We start from the raw sequence: 15,518 nt of genomic DNA, 5'->3' as shown, positions 1-15,518 counted from the left end.
ACACTTGACCGTTTCTTTGTCTTTGTTGAATTCACACCTTTCATTCGAAGGAATAGGGTAGGCGTAGTGCGGATATAAATTGTATTCGATAGTTCGCACGGAGACCAATGAATAATATACCGGGAGATTTATAATTATATTTTTGAAAGGAAAATTATTGAATGGTAGGGAAATTTCATTAATTTCAGTTACCAACGTCCGGAAATAAGTTGCTTATTATTAGGAATACATTTATAATAAGACTACTGGAAAAATGGACTGTAACAAATGGATACATGCTAAGCTAATGCCACGCAGAAGCTGAAGTGAAACCATCAGGTCCCTGAGCAACGTATTCCATTTGGAAGACTCATCGCAAATTACTTCTTGCATATGAGAAGCAAAAATTAGCAGGAAGTAACTTGCGACGAATCTTCTAAATGGAAGACGTTGCACAGGTGCTTGACGGTTTTACATGTGGCATTTATGGAATACTATATTACTTTTTTTAATTGAACACCCAAACAGGTTTTCACTCTTGAAAGTATCACACACCTGCATAGCTTACCTCAGGTAATTTCCATTTCCGCTAAAGAAGAAATAGATGTCTCGATTCGATCCCATCTATTATCGGGTAACTTATCACCTTAAAAATATTGATTGATTTTTTTAAGGACAAAACACAAGCACTAAGGCGCTCTAAAAGTGGTGCCTGTGCGAAAGAATCAATTCACATTGGATTTGAATCGCTGGAGATTAAATCCATTTGGAAAATCGTTCTCAGGAATTTTATTCTACATAAACGCAGTTTTTCAAATGAAAGAGTTCTTGAACAGTGAAGTTCGAGGTGTACTGAGTTGAACCCCAAAACGATGAGCAGCTACAGTCCGCCGCGTATTTCTGATACGTACCGCTCTTGGTGGACTCAAATGTGCCAAGTGACTTAAACACATCCCGTGAAAGTATCTATAGAAGCGAGACATATCTCCAACCCTTCTTCGATGTTCCAGGCTAGCAAAGTTGCAGGTGATCTTTTTGTCTTCAATCAGGCGGATGGCTCTTTTCTGGATGGAATTCAGCAACTTCAGGGTATGTTTGAGGGCAGAGCTCCATACATGAGAACAATTATCCAAAGAAGGTCTGATCTGAGCTTTATTAAGCATCAAAAATTGCTGGGAAGTGTACATCTTTCATGTCCAGCGACATGATTGTGCCAAGACATATTGGTGTCCATTTTAACCCCCAACAAACTTAGTGAAGCAGAAAGCGGAATTGTCTGACCTGATATTATTATATCAGGTCAGATGGGTTCGAAGACATTTATTTTCTTGGAGAAAACCGATGCCTTAGTTTTTGTGGCATTGAATTGAACCTGGTTACTTTCGGCCTTTGTAGCCGATATCCTGGAATCCAAATGGAATGACGAGTGTGCTGTCGTCAGCAAAGCAATATATTGGATTCTTGGTTTTTTCAATTAGTCGTTGATATACAATAAAAAGAGGGTTGGAGACAATATGGATCCCTGGGGAACACCAGCGGAATTGGTAACATATTCTCACTTGTAGCGAAACGTGATTTCCACAGCGCCACTTCGTTATAGAACCCACAATACATTTCTATGTGCTCCAGGCAGGGCTACGATTAGCAGCTCGAGAAAGGTTTTTCAAGGCGAGTTTTTTTAGTTCCACATAAAAACGGCAACGGCTATTTCGATCATGGTTACTGCAAGGCCATTTGAAAATCAGAAAAGATCGACACATTGATAAAACTGTTTTCGTGCTTTTGGTTGAATAAAACTCATAATATTATCCTTTTGATATTTGGTTGGTGCCTGCACTATTTTAGGTAGGTAAGGATATAAAATTCAAGTGTAAATCTAAACGTGCACTATTTTAGTTTTGTCAACTCATCTGAGAATAAACAGTCTTCCACATTTCTGCTTTTCACTACAAAGAGCCAGGTTTGATTCACTACAACCCTGAGATACCATACGATCCATTACACACTGTTGGCAGCATCAGGAGAAAACAATTCAGATAATCTCATAATTGGTCCCTGGGGAACACCAGCGTCAAAGGCTTCAGATATATCAAGTGCAACAACTCTTGACTCTCCATGTTTTTCGATTGCGTTATTACAAATATGGATGACATACGATAGAAGGTCCCCTATTGATCTTTCTTTCCGAAAGTCATATTCATGATCGCTCAAGATGTTAAAGCCTTCGAGCATATGGTGGTTTATGGCTTCCTCCAGTGTTATTATCAGTAAATTATACTTTGTGTGTTAATTGAAATGGCTACTCCAGTTTTCTCTGCAGGAAAACGAATGAGCAAATGTTATTTTTCTGTTATCGAACATATTATTATTCATAATATATACATGACGCTCTCATATACATTAAGAATAAGAGACAAAAATTAAGCCGTGAAATTACCCAAACCATCTTCAGAAAAAAAAATGCGACTGTGGATGAAAACTACAAACTTGTAATCAAAAGAACAGTACCTACATTTACTTTATTCTAAGAGAGAGATACCAACCCTCGACCAAATAGTGGGAGCCTTGAAAGAAGTCCAGAGTTTGTCACCAACGATAGGTAGAAGGAAATTTTGAAAAACTTCAAAAGCTGTAAATTTTAACTGGAAAAAAACTAGAAATCGCTCACAATCGAAAATGATGAAATTATTTGCTGTAGAAGACATCACCTGAGGATATACCTTTGAAAGATGTAGCAAAATAAACACATTATGAGTCACGTCAAGCATTTTTAGACGGCTGGCCGACCGGACTGAAGTCTCCTTCTAGAAAGGGAAAGCGATTGATTATTTACCTCGTTGGAATTGTAGATGATTTTGTTCAGGAGGGTTTATTGATGTTTGAGTCAAACAATTATGGTGATTACTATGAAGACATGGTATGATCAAATAAAGCTCATTTCATGGAATGTGTAGTCAACAAGATGGCACAGAAACAAAATATCATTCATCTGCGTTTGCCCTCTCATCATTACAAACTTGTTTTGGTTCAACTGAAGGGTTTCGCTGCAAGAAATAACACAGTCTATAAAAATTGTCGATTCCGAAAAATGCGAAAGTTTACCGAACAATCGCGAATATGTTATAAAAAAGATAATATTTGGAAATGATACTTATTAGTTGTGGAAATTATACTATTGAGTTGGGGAAATTGTAGAACCTTCAATCATAACATTCAACGTAGATTTATCCGATTCATATAATGTTAACACACCATCATTTCTGCGTATGCCTAATATCTCCTTAAAAAAGCATACCTATTTATTATGTGAATATTTCAAGTGAAAATGTTATGAAAACAATATTAATTGTATAAAAATTAATATTTGATTAAATACGCAAACAAACGCCACAAAATTCCATTTGAGCACTGTGTTGGCGTTTTGCATCCATAATGAGCAGGTATTACTCTTTACTATTGGGAAACAATTTTGCTACCTGAAGAATCATACCATTAGACTGAATTTTAAAATATCAGTCCAACTACCTATACAGTAGGCACAGCTAAAAGTCTATCAACTACTTTCCCGGCTAATACCACAATGGATATTGGATTACATCATGCGAGAATAGCGTCTATAGATATCCTGCATAAATATCTGTCGGATATAATTCAATATCCAGCGTGATATTAGCCGAGAAAGTAGTTCTTTCCCGACAGACGTATTTTCTTATACGTATATATCTCTCCTCGATAATCTTAATTAATTTTTGGTTTCTAATATGTGAAATTGTGCATGAATAGTTTGTAAAATGTTTTTATAGATGAATGATACACTCTCAGTTTATCCATTCAATGGTTTCTGAGAAGTGAAATGAATGACTAAATGGAAAGCATGCGTTTTGTCAAATTCTTGCTTGAAATTGAAGTTTGCTATCCTTCATATAATTCAACTATTAGTTGTTAGGTACAAGAAAAAATAAAATGTTTCCGCCCGGGATCGAACCGGGGACCTTCCGCGTGTTAGGCGGATGTGATAACCACTACACCACGGAAACTTGTCGAAGTGAAATTGTTGATCAAAAATGAATGTTACATTCTTAATTTGATTCCTGAAACCACAAAAGTTTTTCAATTTATTATATTTATATTATACATGTTTGCATAGGGCATCGTACACGTGTTTCAATGACGTAAATTTCATGTGAAAATCTTACAAAAAAGGATTTTGAAAAAGACGATATCATAAAAAGAAGTGATAGGCGACCTTCATTTATGATTACCTATCTCATGTTTTTTTTACCGATTTTGTTCAATCAACAACGAAGAGAAACGAAAATCATTTTCAAGTCTGTTAATTTGAAGATCGTTTCAAAAATAACGAATGGAAATCCCCACTTGCCATATTCCTTCCAAAAATAATTGCCACTTGGCAAATTCCTTTCGAAAATAATAATAAAATATATTTATTTCAATTTTGGGATACTATATCACCAATTGTGCAAAAAATTTGGTGTAGAATCGTTAGTCATCAACAAACCAATTCTATCTAGCATGATATTGGTGAAATGCCTATAACCCCAAAATTTGCGCAAGGACACTTATCCGAAGTAGTCACCTTCAGTATTATCGATAAATAAATCATATCGAACAGCGTTATTTACCTACAATGGAGTAGAATATTTTCGAATATGAATTACCGGAATATTCAAAGTGAGGTTAAACTTGTTTCATGCTAATGTTCCGTAATTACGAATTTACATAATTATACCAAATGCACATAAACCAATTGTTGAATACATCTATTATTTATGCTTCGTGTATTGTACTGTGCAGATGAAAACCATTTGTATTAATAGTGTAGTTTAAAAATCTTCCATGAATATTGGATTTATAGCAACGATTTCATGTATTTCATTTCGCTATTTTGTCACAGGAAGTTTTGATATTGAAATATTCCTAACCAGAGAAAACAGTCAATATATAGGTATTGACAGTTGTTAATGCTATCTTTATGTTTTCTTTTTATTTATTCATTTTTATTTATTCCCAATTCAATCAATCCGTTAACTTATCTTGGTTCATATGGAATAACAATAAAATAAGATTTACTACCTTTTCAAATATATCCAGGATTCGAAAAGACTGTCTTTAGTCATATGACAATATTTAGAAACGTATACATTGAATATTACTTCATATAACAGAGACATATAACAATCTGAAGTCATCACCAAAATTTTTATGGAAATTGCAAAAATATTGTTTTACATAATATATTATTGAATTTGAAAAACTCTCTTAATTTCTTAACCTAAACATATTTCTCTACAAGAATATTTATATGACTTTTTTTGCATATTTTCGCGTATAACACATCCGTAATGAAACATTTATTTTTCCACCAAGATATTCAAACAAGGCTTCAAACATATTAAATTTTATTTTTCGTAATTGATGACTCATTTATTTTGTAAAAATTCATGATCAGTTTGATGAAATGAATGAAAACACTTTTGTCTAATTTCTACTAGCTATTTTATTTTTACGACCGGTTTCGTGTTTTATCCCATTATAACTGATTAATTAGTTTCTATACTTGATAATGGGATAAAACCCATAATTAGTTGGATTTTATACTTGATAATGGGATAAAACCCGAAACCGGTCGTGAAAATAGAATAAACAGCAGAAATTAGACAATAGTGGTTTCATTCTTTAACTGAAGTGATGAAATTTTATTTATTCAATTTTTGTAACGTGGAAATGCCATTACTTTTCACAATATTAAATATGAATTGTTGAAATGAATGCTCAATTCATATAAATTGTTTCATTAGAAATATCATTTTCATCATATAATCCTCAAGAAACCTTTAGTTATATGATGGAATTGGCCGATACTTGATGAAAATCCATAACTAACGTATTCAAAAAACACTTTATTGTGAGATTTTCACTAAACAGTTTCACAAAAACGCAACACGTGTTTCGCCATACAATGGCTTCTTCAGGCCACGTCTTGTTTTTTTGTAAAACTGTTCAGTGAAAATCTCACAATAAAGTGTTTTCTGAAAACCTTCAGTTCATAGCTGAAGGTATCATAGACGTACACCAATATATTTTCTGTAAATGAAACTATTGTTTCCAAAATCAATTGTTAATAATGAACAAATGTTTTCGACAAAATAAAAACAGTCAGATTAGTGATAGAATAGAAGCCTTACCTTGTAAAATTTCATGCTCATTTCCAATTTTTGAGTATCCTATTATAATCAACATTCATTGCCAGTATTTATTTGAATTTGAAAGCATTACCACGACAGAATATATAAAGAATATTGTATATTTTGAACGAGTTCAACTCATGAATACTGAAAACTTTGAAACTTAACTGCTGATGGGTTCAATAGCAAAAAAACAATTTTCAAAGAACTACGACTTAATTTGGAAAAATGTTCTGATCTATGTGATATAATATTCTCTTATTTTTTCATAAAATTAATTTCTAAATTATTATCAAAATGAATATTTGTTTGGAATTCGTTACTGAATTTTCTGAATCTAATGGACTCCAATGTTAATAATTCCCTACTTCACATTCTGTATGTATTAACACCTATGCTGCAGTAAATACCATTTGGAAAAATTCACATTGCCATGATTTGAGTTTAAACCTAAATTTCCGAACATTGCAGATATGAATGACGTAAATATCATTTTCGAGGTAGCAATAGTAAAAATATAGAAAAATAACAAGCCCAAATAAGAGGCAAATTTGGTATCGTGAAAACAAATATGAACAGAATAAAATAATACATCAAACAAACTCTTATAATATTCACTTATTACCTTCACCACTCATCTCCAAAAATTCCATTCAATTTAAATTAAATAAGAATTCAGTACAATAATATACAAAGCATTCGTTTCAAAAAGCATTGTTGTGCATTATTCCCTAAAAAAAAAAGCCGATCATCGCTGGTCTTCGTCAATCGATTGTGTCTTGGCTAAGGTCGACTCGACTTGCGTTTCTCGATCATTGTACATGTCGCGTCGCTTCGAGAGACTTCCACTACGATATATAAACACTACCAACAGGCAGATTGAGAAGTCTAGTTGAAAGTGCGGTACGAAGTGATCTTATGAGGCGATAGACATTTGACTATTAGTCTGAAGTAGGGGTCGACAAGACAAGAATTCTTGTCTTGATAACAAGTTCTTGTCTTGTTTTGAAAAAAATCAAGAAATTTTTAAAAATAATGTCTTGACGTTTTTGTGATGTCTGATATCTTGTCTTGACTCAAAAAATTTCTAGATTTCAAAATTTCGTGATTACCCGGTCCGGTGATTACCGAACGCTTTATCCCGTTTAGTTGAGTAAGGTTAGTATTACAAAGTGGAAGTCTGTACTGGTGTCGTTATATTTCTGATGCGAGTTTGTGAATATTGGTGATGAAAAGTACCTTATATTAAAACTATTTCTTATTTTTTACCATGAGTGACAGTGACTCTTCAGTAAATGAGTATGTCTGCTGAGTCAATTGGCTCCGATTCTGGCTCAGAATATTTACCAAAAAGCAATAGACAGAAACGTAAGCATTACGGTTTAGGTAAATATGAAATAATCAGTGAGACTAACGTGACTACTAGTGCGAGTGTGAAAACTGAAAATGACAAAACTGAAATCTGTGAGATTGTAGCTGTCTGCGATAGTGGCAGGATATAGTAGCAGCATTTACCAATGCAGGATAGTGGTAGTAGTAGCGATACTGGCACTACAGGCAGAAAAAAATCCTGTGACTTTTTTGAAAATGAGGTGGACACCATTACCAATGGCAAAAACAAAAATGAATAATAAGCCAAATGTATACCATGTTTTCAAAAACATAATCAAATTGTTTTCCTAAAAATGAAAACTTCTGGGGCTTCTGGGTTGAAAAGACACTTAAAAGCAAAGCATGAGATGTTATTTGACACAGAGTTTTCTCAAGAGGTTCCTGATCGAAGCAAGTTTCAATGTTCTACGTCAAGTGAAAGTGGACGTAATAGTATTTTAAATTGGATGAACCAAAGTCAGAGTAAAGAGAATCTAAGTTGAGATTTAATAGAATAGTGCCAAATTTGTTATTTAAAATAAATTTTGCAATTTATTTTCAACAGGATTAGGTAAATATCATTTACTATTTTCAATTCAAATCAGCAAAAGAAATATTCGATAAATTAAAATATGTTACGTTAAAATATATTATTTTTTTCACAAGACAAGATCTTGAAATTTTCAAGAACTTGGTGACCCCTAGTCTGAAGTTTCAGTTCTTTCAGTGTTTATTTTGTATTGTCAGTATAGCAGTGAAATGAAGTTGAGATTGGTTGTACAGTATAGTCAATTATTGTCAAACCCCCGGGAAAACGTAACAGTATACTATAATAAATTCAAGAATTTTGTATTATATTTCAAATGTAAATTATGCATGCTCAGATAAGATAGGAAAGCCAATGTCCAATAAAATTCCTTCACCTAATTTTTTGTAATGAAAGATAAAAATGAGTTTTTAATGAATTGATGGATGTAGCCGTTACTACATGGTAGGAGATCATCACGAAAAATGAAAAATAATATTTTCTATGTTTTTTCCACATTTATTTGAAACTTAATATTTTTCAAAGGTTATTTCGACAGCATTGACTAATAGAAAACTGATCATCGATAGTTATTTAGGATACAACGATTCAAGAAATTTGAATCATGTAAAACTTATCATGCATCAAAACCGCGTTCAATTTCTCCAAAACCTGGAAAGTCTCACCGATGACAGAAATCCGGGTCAGTTTTTTGAACTTGGAGAGAAAAAACCGATCTTTGTTCTTCTGAAGATACTCTTATCGGCGTAACCTGGAAAAACATATTCAAAATGAATGACCGTTAACAACTCCAAAAAGCAAGACCTACGAGTATAATAGAAACAAACTATAATAGCCGCACTCAGTTTTCAAAGTGTAATTTTCGAATGTGTAGTTCCTCTTTAGGTTGTTGTGTGAATGAATGGTCGAACTCATATGGTATGTATGTGCTAGAAATGTACAGTTTATTTACAGAATGCTCATTTATCAGTCGCCCTCCCTCTTTTACACATCCCTTCTACTCGAAGGCCCCTGAAATTGGAACGACATTCAGTCCTTTAGATTTTCCATGTTTCTGGACAGACTGTAACGATCCGACCAAAGCCCTTATCCATCTTGGCTTCAACTTCTCACGCACCTCAATAATTCATGACGGTATGATCCGAATTAAGGGAAACTCAATATTGATGAGACCTAGATTCAGAGTTGAATGGCGTTATCGATATTTGATTTGGATCTCGTAATTCACGATAATGTTCGAATAAATTCTGAAAATGATGGAGATTTTCTTCTTTTATCGTGGGTGTTCACAGTAGACGGAAACAACCGAGTTGCTTCAAAAAACGCAATATGGAAAAAATAGTGTATTTTAGTAATTGCAATAGTCTGATGAAGTATTTAGAATGAATTTGTTCGACACAAACAGTTAGTCAGATTCATAAGCCACTACTTTCGAGATCAATCATAGATGAGCAAATTCATTACAGTTGTATTTAAATTATTTTTATTCGCAAGTGAGCCTTCTGAAGTCACATACTTTGAAATACGTGACTGTTCAGAAAATAAGGTAAATGTTATTTCGCGGGCTACGTACATTTTATTAGCATATTTTTAATTTTTTATGTTGGTACAATGGTGTCGAACATATTTTCAGTTCCAGCTGTTTAGCATGTTCAGTTTGTTGGTAAGAGGCATGAAAGTTAGAAGTAGTCAAGGTATTGCTCACTTTTTTTTTTTTTTCGATAGCCGTAAAACATAGTGCATCAGGAGTTCTTGCCATATGGTCGTACGGTCAAAGAGGATTATCTTGAAGTTGATCTGCTTACGAGAAGTAATACGAAGAAAATATTTGGTGTTCACTGGGAATCACGATAATATACCTACTCACTCGTCATTGCTTGTTCGTAATTTATTGACCGTAATTATGTCTCAGCCATCGTTCTCACCAGATTTTGCCTCCTGTGACTTTTTTCTGTTCTCAAGATTAAAGAGACCTGTGAAAGAACGGCATTTTGCTACGATTGGGTGAAATCCGAATTGCTGAAAGAGCTCAAAGTCATACCAAAAGGTGCATATCAGAACTACTTCTAGGATTGGGAAAACGCTGGCACAAGTGTGTTATATGTAGGGAGAAGAACTTTGGTGGGAACAAAATAGAAATCGATAAATAAATGAATACTTTTTGAAAAAAATCAAAAATCACCCTATTTTTTGAATAGATAACATATTTTAAGGTGCGTATTCACCAAAAAAGCTAGCACGAGAGAGCATGAGCGAGCATTCGTGTATGTTTGCTCGTGTTCGCTCATGTTCGCTGGTGTTTGCTCGTCATATTGATGTCTCGTCCACACCAGAGCTAATATCTTCAAGTTCGTAGTCGTAGTTGATCCATCTACTTTGTGCGAGCACCTTTTGATGTACCGCCTTCTTCTCCATCTTTTCTGAACCCGATCAAGCATACGTTCGCTCGCTCGCTAGCCCGTACTCACCAGACGATTATTGATGCAGAATGCTCGTTCGCTCTTATTCGCTCGTGCTCGCTTTTTTGTGAATACGCACCTTTAACAAATGTCAAACATAAGTACTGAATTCATAGTTAATTTCAAAATATACAGTACATGATCAGAAATAAAAACATGGATCTGTAATGAAGCGAAAACATTTGTGAAAGAGCAAAGATATTTGATATTTTTCGAAATTTCCTTTCTTGATAACGAAACTTAAATAATGGTATATCAAACAATATGTATATGAGATGTAAAGTAATTGGTAGAACAACGGATTTGAAAACCAGAGTTTTCTGGTTGAAATTCAATTGATGGCATAATTTTCATAACCACACAATTATCAAATTATCTGAGATTTAATGAAATGAAATTGAATATTTTCATAAAGGCTGTGTTGCCCTCATATTGTACCATATTTAACACATATATTCAATGAATGCATTACACATCATTATTTTCCAAAAAATTGGAAACATGCTTTCGTGTTACCACTACCGAAAACTTCCCGACCCACAGAATTGTCACACTTAAGGAGTATAAGTATATCACCTGTTTTGTCTAAGGTATTGGAAAAAATAATTGAAAAACAGATGAGGAAGCATATAAAAATCAATAAAATATTACCACCAAATCAGTCTGGTTTCAGATCCGGGTACAGCTGTTCAACAGCTTTAGCAACTATAACAAATGATATTTTGTATGCCTTGGATAAAAATGAGGTGAGTGTTTTGGTATCGATTGACTATTCTAGGGCATTTGACACGTTAAATCATCAAATATTAACTGCAATTTTACATTTTATTGGTTTGAGTAATTCTGCTTGTTCTTTTCTCAAATCATATTTATCAAACCGAACTCATTGCGTTAAAATAGAAAATAAAATATCAAATAGCATAGTGCTTCACCAAGGAGTTCCCCAAGGTAGTGTATTGGGACCACTTTTATATACATTGTATACCTTTAATTTTTATAATCATCTGACATATTGCAATTACCACATGTTTGCAGATGGCACGCACATTTATTGTGCATTTAAATTGGAAAATATAAGGGAAGCTAACATAAAAATCGATTGTGATTTAAAAATCCTACTTAGTCTTTCTAATAATCATCTTCTATCTATAAATTGTAATAAATCTTCAGCTGTATTATTGGGTAGCGATACTCAGAAACATGAAGCTTTGAGTGGAATGCAAATAAATTAAGGTTAACTCATATATTCTAAATTACGTTTTAAAGCACATGTTACGGAAAAACTTCGAAAGGCCTACGCGTCGTTGAAGTTGGTATATCAGCAGAGAATGTATTTAAGTTTGGAAGTGAAGAAAATGTTGAGCGATACTATGATATTGTCCCATTTCAATCACTGTAATATTATATATGGTTCATGTATAGATTGTAGTGACATACGTCGAATCCAAAAAGTTCAAAATTGTTGTCACATTAGGAGGAGAGAAAGAATTTCCCATAAGCTGGAAGATGCGGGATGGTTGAGTATGTATAACAGACGCAAATCACACGCTCTCACTTTTTACTACAAAATACTTAAATTCAAAAATCCTGGTTATTTGTATAGAAAACTCATATGTAGGCAGATGTGCATCAATCTTCGGAGAAAAAATATGATCCATATTCCTGCACACAATAAATAAATTTATAAAAGGTCACTTACCTACCATATATCTCTTCACGGCAATCTCCTGTATGTTCCCAAGTTCTCTACATCACTTCACACTTTCAAAAAAAAATGCCAAAAAACATTTGTTTGAGAGGTAATGAAACAAACTTTTTTTCAGAATATTTTCTCAATTATATTTGAGTTCTATTTATATCCTGGTGTATCTATAATTACAAAATTATTATACATTTTCGTTCTGGTTTATGTGGAAGAATTGGTTTTAAGACCTAACATAATCCATTTATTTATTTTATGTTATGGTAAATAATAAATCATTATTATTATTATTATTATTGAATGATTTTTGCATTAATTCATTAATTTTTGTTATGATATATAATGATACTTCTCTCATTTGGGATATACTTCTCGAATGTATCTTGTTTGAAAACATTTTTGATATAACTTATGAAAAACTATGTTGAACGGTTTCATAAAAAAAATAATGATGTTCTCGATAATGTATTGAGAACTAAAAAATAATTCGGAAAGTCATAGGTAGCACTCATCACACCACTCTTTTACGGTATTGATTAGATAAAAAAAATAAAATCGTTGGACATAGCGTAACCTGTGTAAATATGTAAATACTATGCCCAACGATTTCATTTTATTTTTTTATGATCAATGCCCTACATTACTGAGGAAAGTGGTGTGATGACTGTTACCTAGTACATTATCTACGTTATTATTATTTTTGTACCAAATTTCAGATCAATTTGTCAACAGGAAGGGGCTTAAACTCCAATTACTAAATCTGACTCACACAAATAAATAAACAAGCCAACAGGGCAAGCGTAATGAAACCGTTCAAAAAGTGTATTATTCTACTCACGAAAAATGATCTTTACCCGCTCGAATGATTTACGATACTCGCTTTTGCTCGCTTTGATAAACTTGATTATTACGAGTAATGACCAAATCGCTGAATAGTACACTGTTATTCTAGTATTTTTTTATCCAAATAAATTATAATTTTTTTATTTACTTTTCACAGACTATTTCCATGGAATAAATTTGCCTCGACCTATTATTCAAATCCATAGAAAATACTCTTACATTTTTTTATCTGTGCCTAGAAGATAAGGCTTTCGAAGAATTGCAGCGCATTGGACAATAAAAACACAATAATCGTCTTGCTTATGTTCTGAAATTCAATAATCGCTTCTTCAGAGGTAAAATAAAAATATGCGTCGGTTATAAATAATGATAATAAATGGCGACTGAACAAAATAATATAGGTAAACTGAGCGCATCGTTAATAAAGAGATTTGTGAAACACCTAAACGGATTGCGAACAATTGAGGAGTCCCATAATCCCCTAGATATTCTGGGCGAAGGAAAAAATGTAATTCGATATTGAAATGAAACTTTTGAAAGCTCGAGCAGAAGGTACAGGAAAGTGTAGAAGTACAGGAAATATGACCAACATATTTTTATTGAGAAGTTAGGTGAAAGAGAAAATACAAATATCTAGATCTAGATGCATTCATCTATCCCAGCAACTGAAAAAAACTAAGATGGATTGATTTCACTAACTGAAAAATCACTACTTCGAGGCCAATCAATGGTGAGCAAATTCATAACTTAGAAGTTGTCTTTCAATTATTTTCATTCACAAGAAAATCTTGAAATTTGCTACTTCAAAATATATTCCCAAACGTCAAACGCATTTATTGAACTAGCATATCGCTTTGAAATATATAATTTTTTTTAAGGTGATTGACAACATTTCATGTTGAATTCCATTCGGTTGATGACATACCCAAAGACGATTGTACCAACATTGAAACGTCTTGAACTAACTTGGCTTGGAATCTCTTAATTTTTCATTGTTTACTTTTTGTTTAATTGTTCTATTTTTTACTTGTATTTTATTTCACTGTAATTTCATGCCAGGGTTTTTTGCTTGATATACCTAATTATTATTATTTCCAGCCATTCTTTTTAATTTTTTCATTTTCATTGGTTCTTTCACGGATTTCAAATCATTTTATATAATATTAGACAATGAAACTTGAACAGAAGAGAAAAATCTGGTATTTCAAAAAGTTGCTGTACTATATTGGAAGAATGCTTTGGTAATCTTATGAAATGATAAGGTACGGAGAAGAAAATCTGATAAAAGATCGAGTCATTCATTGAGTATTCTTCAAAGGTGAATAATAATTCAAATGTGTGCCTCAAGTTCAGAAATGAAAATGGAATGTTGAGTGGGTCTATTACATACAATTAATAACTTATTTCTATGGAAAATTTATTCTATTGTTATTTGAGTTTATACGATAATTTCATTTAAACGACCGGTTTCGGGTTTAACCCCATTATCAAGTATAAAACTGAAATGTGAAATTTGTAAACTCGGTTATATCGGGAGTTTTCAGGTAAGATGGAAAGTCAGGTTGTTGAACGAATCAGGGTGCCAACTTTGAAATTCAACACTGAAGTTTATAGGGGTTGTTGAACTTATAACTTCCAGAATGGAGACCAACGAGTTGCTCATTTAGGGGTATTTATTTCTGGTTTTTAATTGATTTGTTAATTCTCATGGCTTTCAACAAATTCATTTTTTCCCTTCATTACATATGTGTAGGATTTTGAGATTATCTTCAATTATCTTGTATTTTGATTCTTGAAGATGTGTATGCATTGTAGATTTTGTGTCCAAACAGACGTGTTCAAGAAGCCTCACGTCGAAATTTCTACCGGTTTGACCTGTATATACCGCTTCGTTTAAGGCTCTATGAACACGTCTGTTTGAACAAAAATCTACAATGTATGAACATCTTCAAAAATCAAAACACAAAATGAGTAAAGATAACCTCAAAATCCTACACATGTGTTATAAAGGGAAAAATGATTTTGTTGAAAGCCATGGAAATTAAAAAATCAATTAAAAACCAGAAATATATACCCCTAAACGAGCAACTCGATTTATGTGTGTCTCCACTTTTGAATTTATAAGGTTAACAACCTCCATAATCTGCAGTGTTGAATTCGTTCAACTACCTGACTTTCTGTCTTACCTAAAAACTCCGGATATAACCGAGTTTTCAAATTTCACATTTCAGTTTTATATTTGATAATGGGGTTAAACTCGAAACCCGAAATCAACTATTGGTAATTAGACAAAAGAGTTTTTTATTCATTTCAATAAAGTGATCATGAATTACCACAAAATAAACGAGTCATCAATCACACATATTGCACTACAGAGTGATAAATGCTGCGATTGAAAAAAAATTAGGCAA

General features: G+C 32.9%; 1 long non-coding RNA gene and 1 other non-coding gene across 2 annotated transcripts in view; one reads left to right on the top strand and one right to left on the bottom strand.

The window, feature by feature from the left end:
- The window catches only part of LOC141480011 (uncharacterized), a 355,353-nt gene that overhangs the window by 211,403 nt on the left and 128,432 nt on the right, over positions 1 to 15,518 (top strand). The gene's annotated exons all lie outside the window — the stretch shown is intronic.
- TRNAV-AAC (transfer RNA valine (anticodon AAC)) lies at positions 3,944 to 4,016 on the bottom strand. The gene has a single exon. It is a non-coding gene; the product is annotated as a tRNA-Val (tRNA).

The sequence above is a fragment of the Leptinotarsa decemlineata genome, unplaced genomic scaffold, assembly GCF_025532065.1.
Source record: "Leptinotarsa decemlineata unplaced genomic scaffold, Ldec_3_MD MMD2_P_RNA_scaffold_5, whole genome shotgun sequence".
Taxonomy (NCBI): domain Eukaryota; kingdom Metazoa; phylum Arthropoda; class Insecta; order Coleoptera; family Chrysomelidae; genus Leptinotarsa; species Leptinotarsa decemlineata.
This window is presented reverse-complemented; position numbering and strand designations above follow the sequence as displayed.